Below are 14,095 nucleotides of genomic sequence, written 5' to 3' on the forward strand. Positions count from 1 at the left end.
AAATAATTTGGTTAAGCATTTACAATTTTTAGTTATTCAGAGATTAGTCAATTTTCTCTTCCAATTCCATTGGAAAAATATTTAGATAGAAATGTTGATGCAAAAAACATTAAATAAAATAATCATTATAATTCATTTGCAGTGAAACTGTGCAGATATTTAATAAAAGTTACTCTTTTGATTTGTTTATTCTCTATAAAATTGTACATATGATATGCTTTCCACTGAAGTCTTTCCAAACGCAACACATTTTATTACATTTATGAACTTTTCAGCCTGATTATTTTCTTCATGGAAATTAATTTCCTTCATTAGGAATTAGGCTGTGTAACAATTATTATCATAAACAAATATTTAAATATAATAATAAACAAATGCTTATTTGTAGATGAATGGTGGGGCAGCCATCCAGGACCTGATTCTAGAAGATTCTATTGATTTCCCTTGTATTATAAAAATCAGAATATTGTATCTGTGGTATACAAAACTAATAGAAGGATGTTTATTTATTTTTTCCAGACATCATTTCTCTAGTAGCCCTTTAGAACTTTATAGTTCCATGGAATCTGAATTGAAAAAAGTTGCCTAAATAATAACACTAAGAGTAATGGGAAAGAAACAGATCAGCGTACCTTCTTAGTACATGGGGAAAAACTATTTCAAAAGTATAGACCTGGCTGGTGGGATAAAACCCATGCCTGGAATATAGCAACTGGTGGATTCAATTTGTTCCAAAGGACCAAAAGAAATAGAAAGGGAGGAGGTCAACAGAGTATTAATAAAACCAAGCAGTGGGCATGTTAGAGTTTCATAATATGACATCCCCAAATAAACAATAAAGAGAATTAAATCTGAATGATCAGAAACATTTCTTCTTATTTAACTCCCCATCCATTTTAAAACTGCTGATAAGATACAAAGTTAACTAATTGAAACTATTTTAAAAGCTTTTCTAGTTAAGAGACATCAGCTGCAATCTTAAGCTCATATTTATTTTTAGAGTTGGGTTGATGTAGTTCAATTTTTTGGACAAGCTGGCTCATCCAAGCATTACAGGAAAAAATTAGGTTCTAACTTTTAACTGTAATGTGTGTGAAAATGTAATAGCCAATTCTCAGGAACTGGACTGAACTGGCTAAATAACACTACTATGGGAATACTTGCATTGTATGTTAGAAACATTCATTCCTAAACTGAAATCAAATGAAAGAATTTGGCAGTGCAATAGAGTTATCAGGGTTAAAATGAGTGGTGGACCATATTAAAGCCATAAGTTGGTGTCTATTATCATTTCCACAACCAAGGAGATTATGTGGATGATACCTAAAATACAAATCTTTCAAAAAGACACAAAGTTGTAGTGATAGGAGACTTAATTATCCTGACATTTACTGGGAAATCTGACTTTGCCAGACAGAGTCTTTCAATGACAACTTGGTTTTATCCTGCTAATAACAATCTACTTCAAAGAGTGATTGAATATATCCAGAACAGAATCAACTGTATTTAATTTGATAGTAATCAATAGGGAAGATCTGCCTGAGCAGTTACAAGAAGCAGAAACACTTGAGGAAGTGACCACATAATGGTAGCTCTGATTTTTAAGAGAACATGATCAAATTTTCATGTTCAACTTCAAAAGGTGAATTTTAATAAACTCAAAGCAGTGATAAGTAGGATTCTATGGAAGAAGCTCTAGAAGGGTAAAAATTTCTAAAGGAGATATTAAAAGCACAACTGCAAACAATTCCAATGAGATCAAAATGAATGACAGCAAAAGAAGCCATTGTGGCAACATAAAAAACTTAGTGAAGATTAGAAAATAAAAAGGTAAAGAAAGATTTAGCAAACTTCAGAACAGTCATTCTAACTCTGATTCCTGGACAGATTTTAGAGTAAATCATAAAGAGAGAATCTGTAAGCACTTAATACAATGCAGTAATTACCATAATGCATGGAGTTTTCAAGAAAATGTCTTTGCAGACTAATGTTACTTATCAAATAATTTCCTTACCAGTTTGTGAGAATGCAGTAAATATATATCGTGTTCAAATGAATATTTGACAAAGTACTTCATGACATGCTGATTGGTAAGCTAATATGTACAGTATATGCTGGATATTGTAAAAATCAAATGGGTATGTACTAGCCTGAAAGCTATACTAAAAGAATTGTCTTCAATTTTTTTATATATAACTGGAGAAAAGTATTGTGGGGACAGTCCTGTATTATGTACACTTCACTATTTCATTAGTTAAGAAAATGGAGAAGTGGAAGGAATTCTTATTAAAATTAGCAGACAGTACAAAATTGTATGGAGTAACTAATATAATAACAGCTAAAAAATAAAATTCAAAATGTTCTTGATAGTTTGCAAGAATAGTGACATTAAATTTAACAGAAATGAGGACTAAGTTCTTTACTTAGGAAATCAAATTCATATGTACAGATACACAAAGATGATACCTGCTTTGGTAACAGTATTTGTGAAAACATCTTGGAAAAAGTACTTGATTGCAGATTGGGCAAAAACCAAGAACGTGGTATGATTGCAAAGAATACAAATGCACTGCATCAACAGTAGTGTAATTTCCAAATCATGAGGAGGAATAATTCTACTTTGTTCTGCTCTAGTTCAATTCATCTGAGTATCACATCCAGATCTTGGCACCAAACTCAGGCTCAAAGCTATAAAAGACACAATCAAATCATAATAAGAATTAGTATATATTAATGCCTTGTTTTAGTTATTTTTTAATAATTGTTGAAATAATGATTAAGCCTCCTTACATACTGTGGCATCAATAAGATCCAAGTAAGATAACTGGATATAGAACAGAACTGTATTAGAGTCCCACAGGTGCTTTTTTTCAAAGGCAACTGGACTTTGCTTTTCTTTGAAGACCTTTCGCTTCTTGGATGAAAAGTGAAAGGTCATCAAAGAAAAATAAAGTCCAGTTGCCTTTTGAAAAAAAGCATCTTCGGGACAACCATGACCTTGATGACTGAAAATCTCCATACACAACTGTATTAGAGCCTTTTTTTCTCACAAAGATACTGTAAATAAAGTGAGCAGACCAATTCTTTACTTCTTTACCGTTGAGAAACTGAAACGACGACTTAAGGCTTTATTTTAGGGAGAATGAATGTTTTGTTTTTCCTCTGTGTTCAAGTGGTCAAGTGAAACCAGGAACATATTTATTTCTGGGCTTGCAATGATGTATATCTAAAGAGAGTCTTCTACCCAAGGCCTTGTAAGATGTGGTATGCAAACTAGAATATATCTCAAATTTAAAGTATATTTTTACAGAATCTCTTTAGTGAGCAAAAATAGTGAAGAAGTCACTTCCATTGAACAAAAGCTTAGACAGCTCAGGATTACATGAAAAATCATTGCCTTGAAGCATAGTTACATTTTAAGATTATAGGTTTTTAAAGCTGTTATTTGTTTGTGGACTGTCTAACTGCCACAAAGATGATAGCTGATAATTGTTCTTCCCATATAAATGTTTATGAAATTCAATTGCTTCTGTGATAATTATGGGGAGATATCTATCACTGTGTGCCCAAATGCTAAAGTTCTGTATTATGGTTTGACTCTTGTAATCAGTGTTCAGGTAATGCCAAGCGCCCTGTGTTTTTCAGACCAGTGCTCTTTTCTTGGGCTTTAAATCTACCTTTTGTAGGTTATCTGGTTTGTCCAATAAAACTTTCTCTCCACTGGCAATTTTGTTTATATAACTCCATTGCTACTGATAGTTTATCTTGATTAGTGGGCTGGTGTTGTTGCACCTCGTCCACCATCCCTGATCTTATTCTTATGCTTTTCTTTCCAGCATTTTTGTCATTTTGTCAGTCATGCCTGAGATAGATCAAAGATTTACATATGTATTGCTCATCATCTTTCTTTTCTCATTTAAATTCCTTTTGGCTTGCTGGTTGCATTATTTTGTCAGCCCTTTGTGACATAATCACTGATCCTTTTCTGTTGAGACTGGCATTGTGATGTGGTATTGGTAAAACAATCTGTTGCAACTCCTACACTCTGTGGTTTAGATTGTTACTATCATCTGTTTGGTGTCTAGCAACTGATGATGGGCATGCCACTCCACTGAACACAGGGAAAATATAAAGAAAAGGTATCAGTTGCCAACTTCAGTTTCAGATCTGCTTTAAAGAAATAAGCAGTATGGCTAGCAACTAATATTTATCACCGTCATTATCATTATCATCATTACCTACAAAATATTTTACCAGCATACACAGATGTCACCTTGTTTAGTAGCTTTGTTCCTATTCTGCCAACTTTTTCCCACACCATACTACTAATAAAATAAACTTAACCATAACTTTGAATATAAAAAGCAGGATGTCACATAGGTAAAAGGCTTGGTGAAAAAGAAGACTGATATTTAGTATGTGGATTAAGTTCCCTTTCTCAATGTGAATTTGAGAATGTGATAGGTGCTAAAGGGCGTTTAGCAACTTTTAAGGGTGAGGGTGTATTTGGGTCAGATGTGTTGTGATATACTTGGTGCATTAGAAACAGAAACAATGAATGCTATGTCTTAGTGAACTCCTGTGTAAACAAAAGGATGTGGTTGTGAAAAGCATTATAAAAGAGGGTTTCACAGTTGGTTCAAAACATTCCTCCTTGAAGAGTTGACACAGCAAGCATCCTCCAAGAGGCTAGGTATGATTGCTACAAAGCTTGCAGATGCACATACAATGTTTTCATGTGTGAATGTAATTAGAAAGTCTTTGGATATAAAAAGCAGGATGTCACATAGTTAAAAGGTTTGGTGAAAAGGAAGGCTGATATACAGTACATGGATTAAGTTCCCTTTCTCAATGTAAATTTGAGAATGTGATAGGTGCTATGCCAAGCCTTCTGAAGGACATGCGTGCTCTTTCCTGCCAGTGCATTTCATGAAAGATCCCTTTTTACAGGTTTGCACAACCCCATTAAGAATGCTGTTCTATTGTCCGTTTGAAAAGATGGTGCACCTATATAAAATATATTTTAAAATTATTTTTAAAAAAATAAAATCTGAAAACTTGGTTAAAGGCATAGAATGATCAACTGACTTTACTGGTTCTATCTTTTCCAACCAAATAGCAATTAATGATTATTTTAAAATAAATGGATGGGAAGAAACAAAATCTATTGTATTATAGATGTAGAAGAAATAACTGAGCAAATGAAGTTCATTAGATAACATGCATCCTTGCATCACCAATAGGCTAACATGTTTCAGATGTAATAGAATGTTACTATGGGAGGTGCTTAGCTTTTAATTTGTAAGACTAATGGAATAATAATCTATAATGATAAACAATAAATTCATCAACTCATCGTTGACTTCTAGGACAGTTACCGGTCCAATTTGGTTTGGTTTATTAGATTTATATGCCGCCCTTCTCCCAAGGACTTCATTGATGATAGTTCTTAATTTGAAGACATCTTCTATGTGCAAGAAGAAAAAGCAGCATTGTGAAGTTTATTTGCCATCAGTAGAGGAGCTAGTAAATGATTGCCAGCAGGTGCAGAGATTACTCTTTCTATCCTATTGTGAATGCAATGTAGTTCCGTAAATTATTTATAGATTTACACAAATACACATATACATATTTATTAGCATATGGTAGTTATAAAAATAGATGCCTTTTGCTTATTTCTTGTGATATGTAAGTAGGATAGAGAAAACTCAGGTTCAAATTCTTCAGATAAATACCATGTTTCCCCAAAAATAAGACCCAGTCGTATCTTTTTGGGGTCCAAAATAAGCATTAGGGCTTATTTCCAGGGAAACACAATATCAGGGTGATCAGTCCAGCTGAGCGCCCCACCATCTGGCATGCGCACAAGAGGTGGCGATAGTGTGTGGCAGCAGCTGCAGCCCACTAGCCCATTGGTCAGTGCACTCTGGGGGCCGCACAGCCTAGGTGAGTTGATTACCTGTCCAAGCAGCAGATGGAGGCAGAGGTGTGGTGGGACACACACAATCGGGACACACTGTGGAGGCCACAGAAAAGGTGAGTCAGTGGGTTGGAGTGGGCGGCCTGCCAAGCTCATCTTCGTAAGGTGGCACCAGTAACAGATGGAGGCAGAGGCACAGATGGGAAGGCAGGCAATCTAGACGTGCCATGTGGGCTGCATGAAAGCTGAGAGTCGGTGGACTGCAGTGGGCTGCTGACTACAGGAGGCTCATCTTTGCACGGAAGCAGAGTCAACAGACAAAGACAGATGTACAGGGGGAAGTCAGGTGATCAGACACACCGGGCCACAGGCAAGCTTAGAGATGCAAAGATGAGCCTTCCATCAGCTGCCCACTCCATCCCACTGTCTCTTGGCTTTCCCATGGCCCTCATGACATGGCCAGATCGCCTGCCTTCCCCTCCGTGCCTCTGCCTCTGTCTGTTGTTGGTGCAGCTGCATGAAGACAAACCTCACTTCAGGGGTAGTTTCTGCTGGTTTTACTACCAGTTAACAACCCACGCACAACACGCATGCACAAAACGATTAACAGTGAACTGCGTATGCCCAGTCACTAAAGACCAAAATGGCAGCCGTCCAGTGGCAGTGAGGGAACTGGTTCAGGGGCGTGGCAGGCCTGGGTCATTGATGGTTCTGCGACCCAGGCCTGAATTCCACTACCAGCTCAGCTGAACTGGGAGCAACCCACCTCTGCCTCACTTGCCCGCTCCCGCCCACTTACTCTAGGCTTTCCTGCAGCCCATGCAGTGCATCCAGATCTCATGTCTCCTCATGCAGCTTGGACAGGTAATCAACTCACCTGCACTGCAAGGGCTGCGCAGCCCCAGAGTGCATTTATGAAGGGGCTGGTGGGCTGCAGCTACTGCTGGACATCATCAGCTCCTGTGCCCTCGCTGCTTCTGGCACTGGCCATGCCCACCCACACCCCTCAGCTAATGACCTTAACTGGGACTTATTTTGGGGGTATGGCTTATATTAGGAGCATGCTTAAAAATCAGGCTATGGCTTATTTTCTGGTTAGGTCTTATTTTCGGGGAAACATGGTCTGATAGCAATTCTATAAAGCCAATATTTTCAGCTAGAACTCTTGAATACATTTTTGATTCTTCAGTTCCAATATTGACATAAATATGAGTGAATGTTGGGAAGGAGCTACTGATTTTATTACTTAATGTTCAATAGAACAAGATGTCAGGATAATAGAAAGGAACTGAGCACAATCAGAATACAATTTCAATAAACATTGTTGCTTTTAGCTAACGTTTGTTAGGAGCTATTTTTGAAGAACCCTCTTGATTTCAACTTCCCTAACTACTAGACTAATTTATCCCTCATTAGAAAGAATACAATGGGGAATTGACTTGGCAGAGTATATGGAAAAACAGAAAGAGAAGGAGTTAAATATAGAAAGCACACTCTTGAGAAGATTATAGCTCATCTTTCAAACTAAGGGGCTTGGACTATTTTAAAATTCTTCACAGTTATCAAAATTTAATGTCATTAAAATAAAAAGAGCATCCTTATTAATGTTGTTTTTTATGTAAAGATTCTATGCAAATGACTGTTCCATAGTTAAATGAAAAAAAATCTGATACAAATTAATATAATGAAATAGACAGAGCCCCATGTTTATAACATAACTTTATAAGTAGAAATAGAAGTTTCTGTATAGTTTCTAAATGATTTCACCTAAATCTTTACCTATATAGTCACTAATATTTTTCAGACTAATTTAATGAAAATTAATTACATTAATTACATTTCTGTTGTAAAAAGAGTTTATTTTTTTTAAATTTCCCATTCTCTTTTTAAGTTCAAAAATCAGATGATTAAGGTAACATGAATTTCACACGTGTATATTTTTAAAAAGTAGTAGTGATTAATAGCAATCTTGTAAAAGTCTTCAAAAATATGAATCCTCATTTTGTTCACAGAGAGTCCCAATAGAATTACTTCCAAGTGGAAGTGTAAAATTGTAAGCTAAGTAGCTCTCTTATCAAAGCTCACACAGATTTAACTGTCATTAATTCATTTTCAGCCTGAATTTCAACATCTGCAGATTGTGAAATACATTTCACAGTAAGAATTATTGAACCCATGTACTGTGATGTATAAATTAAATATATAAATTATTCATAAAATAATAACATACATGCTATAAATTTTCCACATTATTTCCCAGATATTAATTATCCCAGGTTGGCAGTTAGTTCTACAGCATAATCTGGATAACTAAATGTGAGAGACTGTGGCTGGGAAAGGAACAGAACAGATAACAATGGGTAAGTCAGCCTATGTGGGAAATCTGGGGAAAAGCATTGTTAAGTATTGCTTCTACTTTACATAATTCATTAAAAATGAGGCCAAGAAATTTCTATTATGTTTTCTAAAAAAATCCTATTACACTTTCTAAGATTCATAATTTTCACCAGGCCAGTATTTTAAATATACTGAAATTTATGTAGTTCTTTTCTGGTCCATTTGAATGGACCTTGACACCAGATGACAGTAAAAAGATACAGAAACCACACATTTTTTTGCTGCTATCAATCTGTCTTCAGACTATTTACAGCCTAGTGCTGGTGGCCCAATTTTTAGTTCATATACTGGATGAATTTTTAACAAACATGCAGTTATACATCATCATATATGCCTACTCTTAATAAATTACCCATATAACTATTTAACTTCAATGATAAAACAGTTATGACAACACTTCATCATAATAGCTGGGACCAGTTTATCATCTCACTGTGACATTGGAAGCCTATATAACAACATGAGGCATATTAGGCAGCGTTCATCTTATCCTATTGGTGCTATTTTTCCTCAGAGTATCTTTCAAAAGATTCTTTGCATAATTGTACAGCTAATGTGCTACTCAGTAAAATGTACTTCAGATCAGCAATATTACAGTATATGTTTTCAAAGATCTAGTCAGCAGAGAATTGCTAGGACTTCTGTTGTAGGAAAGGAATTTAAGATCAGTAAATTGTGAGGGGTTGAGGGGTGGGGGTAGAGTAAAAGCGATTTCTAACATAGAGCTGTGAACAACTGCACAATTAATATTAATATTTTAAACCTTTCTGCATAGATTGGCATGTTCAGTATTAATGGATTAAAGAAAGAACATGGTAGCACTTGGAGTCTGTAGTTATAGTGATATTTATTAAACATAAATAAACACTTCTTTATTTATTTAGTGTATGGCATATCATACATGGACTAGCAATGTATATTAATATTCACCAAGATTAGTAAAACACAATACAATATAAATGTTACACAGTTTTGTGTTTAAATACCAATGTCTGTCATCTAACCATTGAAGCGCAGCATCGTTTATATAAAGAAATCAGATACTGGATCGATATATGCCCTCAGCTTATCGCCAATCATGATGTGGTCTACAGTTTGATGTGGGACCCCCACAGTCACACTGAGGGGAGGATACTATGCCCATTTTATGGAGAGTCTTGGCAAGTGCTGTGCGAGGTGTGAATCCTTCCATTGCTGACAAACCCTGGTACCATTTTTGTGGAGTCATTTATATGCCTACTTATATCTGGATGTTCAGTGACTTGGCTTTCCATTGGGAATCAGTGTTAAAGTTGTTGGGCGGATGTTGTGCAAGTGCCACCGGAGGCTTCCTGGATTTCAGTCTTCAGGCTGATAAATGAGGAAGGTTGGCATGCAGCAGTAGAAGTGAGTTGTTCATATTCTCTCGCTAGTGCCATTTGCCTTTGTAAAGCTGGCAGTACTATATGGCTCAGAACAGGAAACCAGCAAGTCAGAGTGGTTTTTAATACATCTACTTATAATCCTCATGGTGTTCCTCAGTCTGGTGTGTAACTTACTAGTATGGCAGCTATTAAGCCATAAAGGAGCACAGAATTCTGTGGACTAGACCAACCTAGTGCCGATGACCTGAGGGTGGTAGCAGAAGCTCCCCATTTGGTTCCACATAATTTCTGGAGTATGTTGTATCATTCTGAATTCTGGAGAGTTACACATGTGGTTCAATCTGATTTATGGTAAGTAATTATTAATTTTTTTTTAATTAAAAGATTTTTTAATTTTAATTTGAAACAAGTACAACATCTTTCTTTACATCTATAGAAAGTGTATCAGTCGATCACAAATAAACTTTGGTACATCTCCTCCACAGTCAACAAACATAACTCATATTAACTCAAGCATTTTAACTCAAATATTCATACATATCACCATCATCATATATCCATTTTCATTTGACTGTAATTATTATTTAAAAATATTAATAAAGGTAATAATCTTGAACAATACATGCCCACACCAGTGGGAAAAGAAAAAAGCAAAAAGCAAAAGCAAAAATAAAACAAAAAAGACAAAAAGGACAAAAGACAAGGCAGGAAAGAAAAAGCAAAAAACAAAAAAGAAGAAAAAGGAACACAGGTATCTATTATAAAAAAGAAAAAGTATATCAGCTGGTTACAACATGCTTTGGTGCATCTCTTCCATTAACTCATATTAATTCAAATATCTTAACTCAAATGTTTACCATATTAACATCATTATACCTCCACTTTTAGTTAACTATAGTTATTTAAACATCCTTCATCCTTAACTATGCCAAAGAATTAATCCATAACACATGCTGACATTTCATTTACTTGATTGTAAAATCCTCTATTAACATCAAATCCTCATATCCTATTTTAGCTGAACATCCATAATATTTAGTTATATCATATATCATAACATTTCCCCCATATTAATTAACATTTAACTGTATATATTTTATTTAGTTTTTTAATAGTAATAATTATTGTAATTAATACCCTTTATGTGTAATCCAAAAATGTTTCCAACCTTCCTTTCTCATATCCAATTGTTATTTATCATATCAACTCCACATTATATACATTACTATCAATATCAATTATTATTCAGCTATATCTATTACAAATAAAAGTAGTTAGATTTAGCTAATTTTCAATTATATTCTTCAGTCTATCAGCCTATGTCTCTCCAATAGCAAAACTTCCTTAGTCCTCTTACCATTCCTAAAACAAATTCCCCAAACGTTTTTATAAGCAAGTCCAAACAGAAATATCTTCGCACCTTTTTGCTTAGGATGCCTCTGACATAATAACTTTGTCCTTGGCTTGTTCCAATCAATTTGTCTTTGACTTTCAAGGGTGGTATCGAAAGTTCTGCAAGTAATGTTTCATAAAGTATAGATTCTTTAATGTTTCTCATTCCTCCTGGAATCTGTCTTTTAAGATAAATTTTCTGTATGGCTCCCCTTTTTTCAAACGTTACATCTCTTTCTCTTTCTGCCTCCGAAGTAAAACAGATGCCTGGCGTGTCAGCAAATTGAGAAACTTCCTTTCTAACATTCTTCATTTGGATTTCAGAAGCACTCAAACATTCAACGCTCTGATTCTTTCTTTCATAATTTGATGTTAAAAACAAGAGATAATCCATTTTTTCCCCAGATTTTTTTTCAGATTTTTCATAAATATCAAACAACTTCTGGAAAGCGGAGAAAATCTTTTGAAATGAATCACTTGAAGCAAGTACAAACGCCATGATGTGACGCAGATGAAATTGCAAATAGGAACACACTAGGATCTATGCAGTCTTATCTGATCTTAGACCAACACAGCCAAGCAATAAAAGTGTCAAGTTGTAAGAAGCCAAATTATAGTGAATTGGTTTACAGCCCACTTAAGGAGAGCCGTGAGGGAGTGTTGAAGTAAAATAAACTTTCCTTTATCCACGTAAACAGCATTCAAGACATTTAAGAGATGAAGTAACCACCAACCATAAATCCATTAAAAAAAAACAAATTCGCCGCTAGATTCTTCTGTTCTTTGGTTTCAATTAGCTTAAATTTTAGTGCGGACCATCTCTCTCTTTGAGTAATAAAATCAGCTTACCAGTTGGAAACACTTCTACCATTCTTAGGGGCTGCCTGCAGTTTCGGTTAGCATAGGAAGGTGTGGCAAAAGGGGTTGAAATCCGAGCCCCCCGAGACCTGCGAACGTCTCTGAGGTCACTGGATCTCCCCAAACCTTCACTGTCTCTACGGGACAGCTAGGGTCGTAAACGACCCGTCCATTTCTTCCGGAATAGAGGAATTTCAGGAATGGCCTGAAACTCCGTCTTCTCACTGCTAAGCCCCGCCTTCTCCCAGTAATTATTAAATTTTTGCACACATTGCAACTTAACCAAAATTTACATTTATTCAAGCAGAGAAAGAAAGAAAATCTGGAGCATGTCTAACAACTGGAATAGCAGCCTCCAAGAAATGCTCTCTTTTAGATGAACCTTAAAGATCTGGCTCTTTCCCAGCCATTGGGTTATAGCAAGGTATGAACTTGTTTTGTGCTATGTTTGATTGTCATAGTATTTATTGTCTCCCTATGCAGCCATCTTTTCTCTTTACATATTTTTTTATTATTGTTTGACCTTTTTATGGTTACATGCCACACAGAGACGTTTTGAATGGACAGCCAACCTATACATGCAACAAATGAATGAATGAATGAATGAATATTTGATTACAAGACTTTTTGAAATTCAGCCATAGCATTTATTTTAAATGTTAGAATCTGTCCTTGGAAGATAATTATGTAAGCACAAATGAAAGACTTTCAAAGTATGCGTGCAGAGTATTTCCTGATTGCTGAATTACTCTACTACAATTAATCAACCATCAACAGTAAATGAACAAGCAGTCAAGAAACATCCTGCAGTCAAGCACTTAGTAGAGCAGTCCTGAAGGCCTTGGAAAAATTCCTCAAATGCTGTCATGAGTCTATGCTTATAAAAACCAGAATCATGCATGCAATGGTTTTCTATGTAATACTCTACAAAATTAAACTTGGATTTTGAAGAAGCAGGACAAGAAGATGACAACTAGCAGCAAGATGGACAGACTATAGTGATGATGGTACCATTGGAAAAACTGAAGAATGAGGTTAGAGACAGACCTTCCAGAAGAAAAGGGAAGATATAAATCTAACAAATGTCCACATTATATCATGTTGGCTAGAGCTCTTGGGAGCTGGAGAGTCACACACTGCTTATTCCTATTCTAGAGAATCTTTGTGCAGGAATTCATATCATACATACCAAAGTAGCAGCACATTTTTAACCTGGAGATTAAGTATGTTCAAAGGGTCTTTTCTCACTGTACTTAATTATGATACAAATATGCACCAATAACACTTCTGGAGTGTTTGTAATAATGCCATGTCCTTACCTTTATTTCCCCCCCAGCTGAAGAGTGGGATTTATTTCAAGTGTTACAGAATTAAACATATTTTTCCAATTATTTTGATACTAATCAAGGACAATAAGAGATATAAAATGTGTGAAACTTATCACAAAATCCTTGGATGATAGTTCATTATTTTTTCTACATATAAAGATAAGCATGTTATATGCCAGCTGACTTCTTTCATTCCATAATGGTTTGCAAAATAAGACTGAACAAGTATATGAATATATTAGTATTTACATTCACCCTATATTTTTCTGAATGGATGTATTAGTACACTGTGAATGAGAATTTGGATAATTGAACAAAATAAATTGGCTATGAAAATGTTCCTTAATAATTTGGGCATATTTTTAAAGCAATAAAGGACTGTAATATTTTTAACTAGAAGTGAAGCAGTCTAAAACAAGAGGAGTTGTTAGGAAGTTGAAACAATTGCTGCAAGTATGTTATGCAGGATTGGCAATTTTGGTACTTGGTACAAAATTGTATTTGCTTCTGTTATGTGCTTTGTGTATATAAAGCAAATGTTCCATTTCTAATATTGGCTGTGGATAATTCCTCATTTAGAGAAATAGGAAATGTTGAACATATGCAAGCATTTGTGGATGGTCATCAAAGTTAAATTCAACTGCCTGGTCCCTCATCAATAATTTATTAGTTCAATGTAATTTTATTTGTTTTCAAAAAGGATTGCAAAATACTCTTAGTGATTCCATACATTTCATTTGAATAATTGTTAAACATCTGGCATGAACTGGTTGATGAAACAACGTAGATATTGTTCTAGTACAGAATTAGTCCTCTCACAAGCTCCATTAGTCTGA

This window comes from Thamnophis sirtalis, unplaced genomic scaffold (assembly GCF_051295495.1).
Source record: "Thamnophis sirtalis isolate CommonGarterSnake01/CBP01778 unplaced genomic scaffold, rThaSir2_p1.2 scaffold_9, whole genome shotgun sequence".
NCBI classification, from domain to species: domain Eukaryota; kingdom Metazoa; phylum Chordata; class Lepidosauria; order Squamata; family Natricidae; genus Thamnophis; species Thamnophis sirtalis.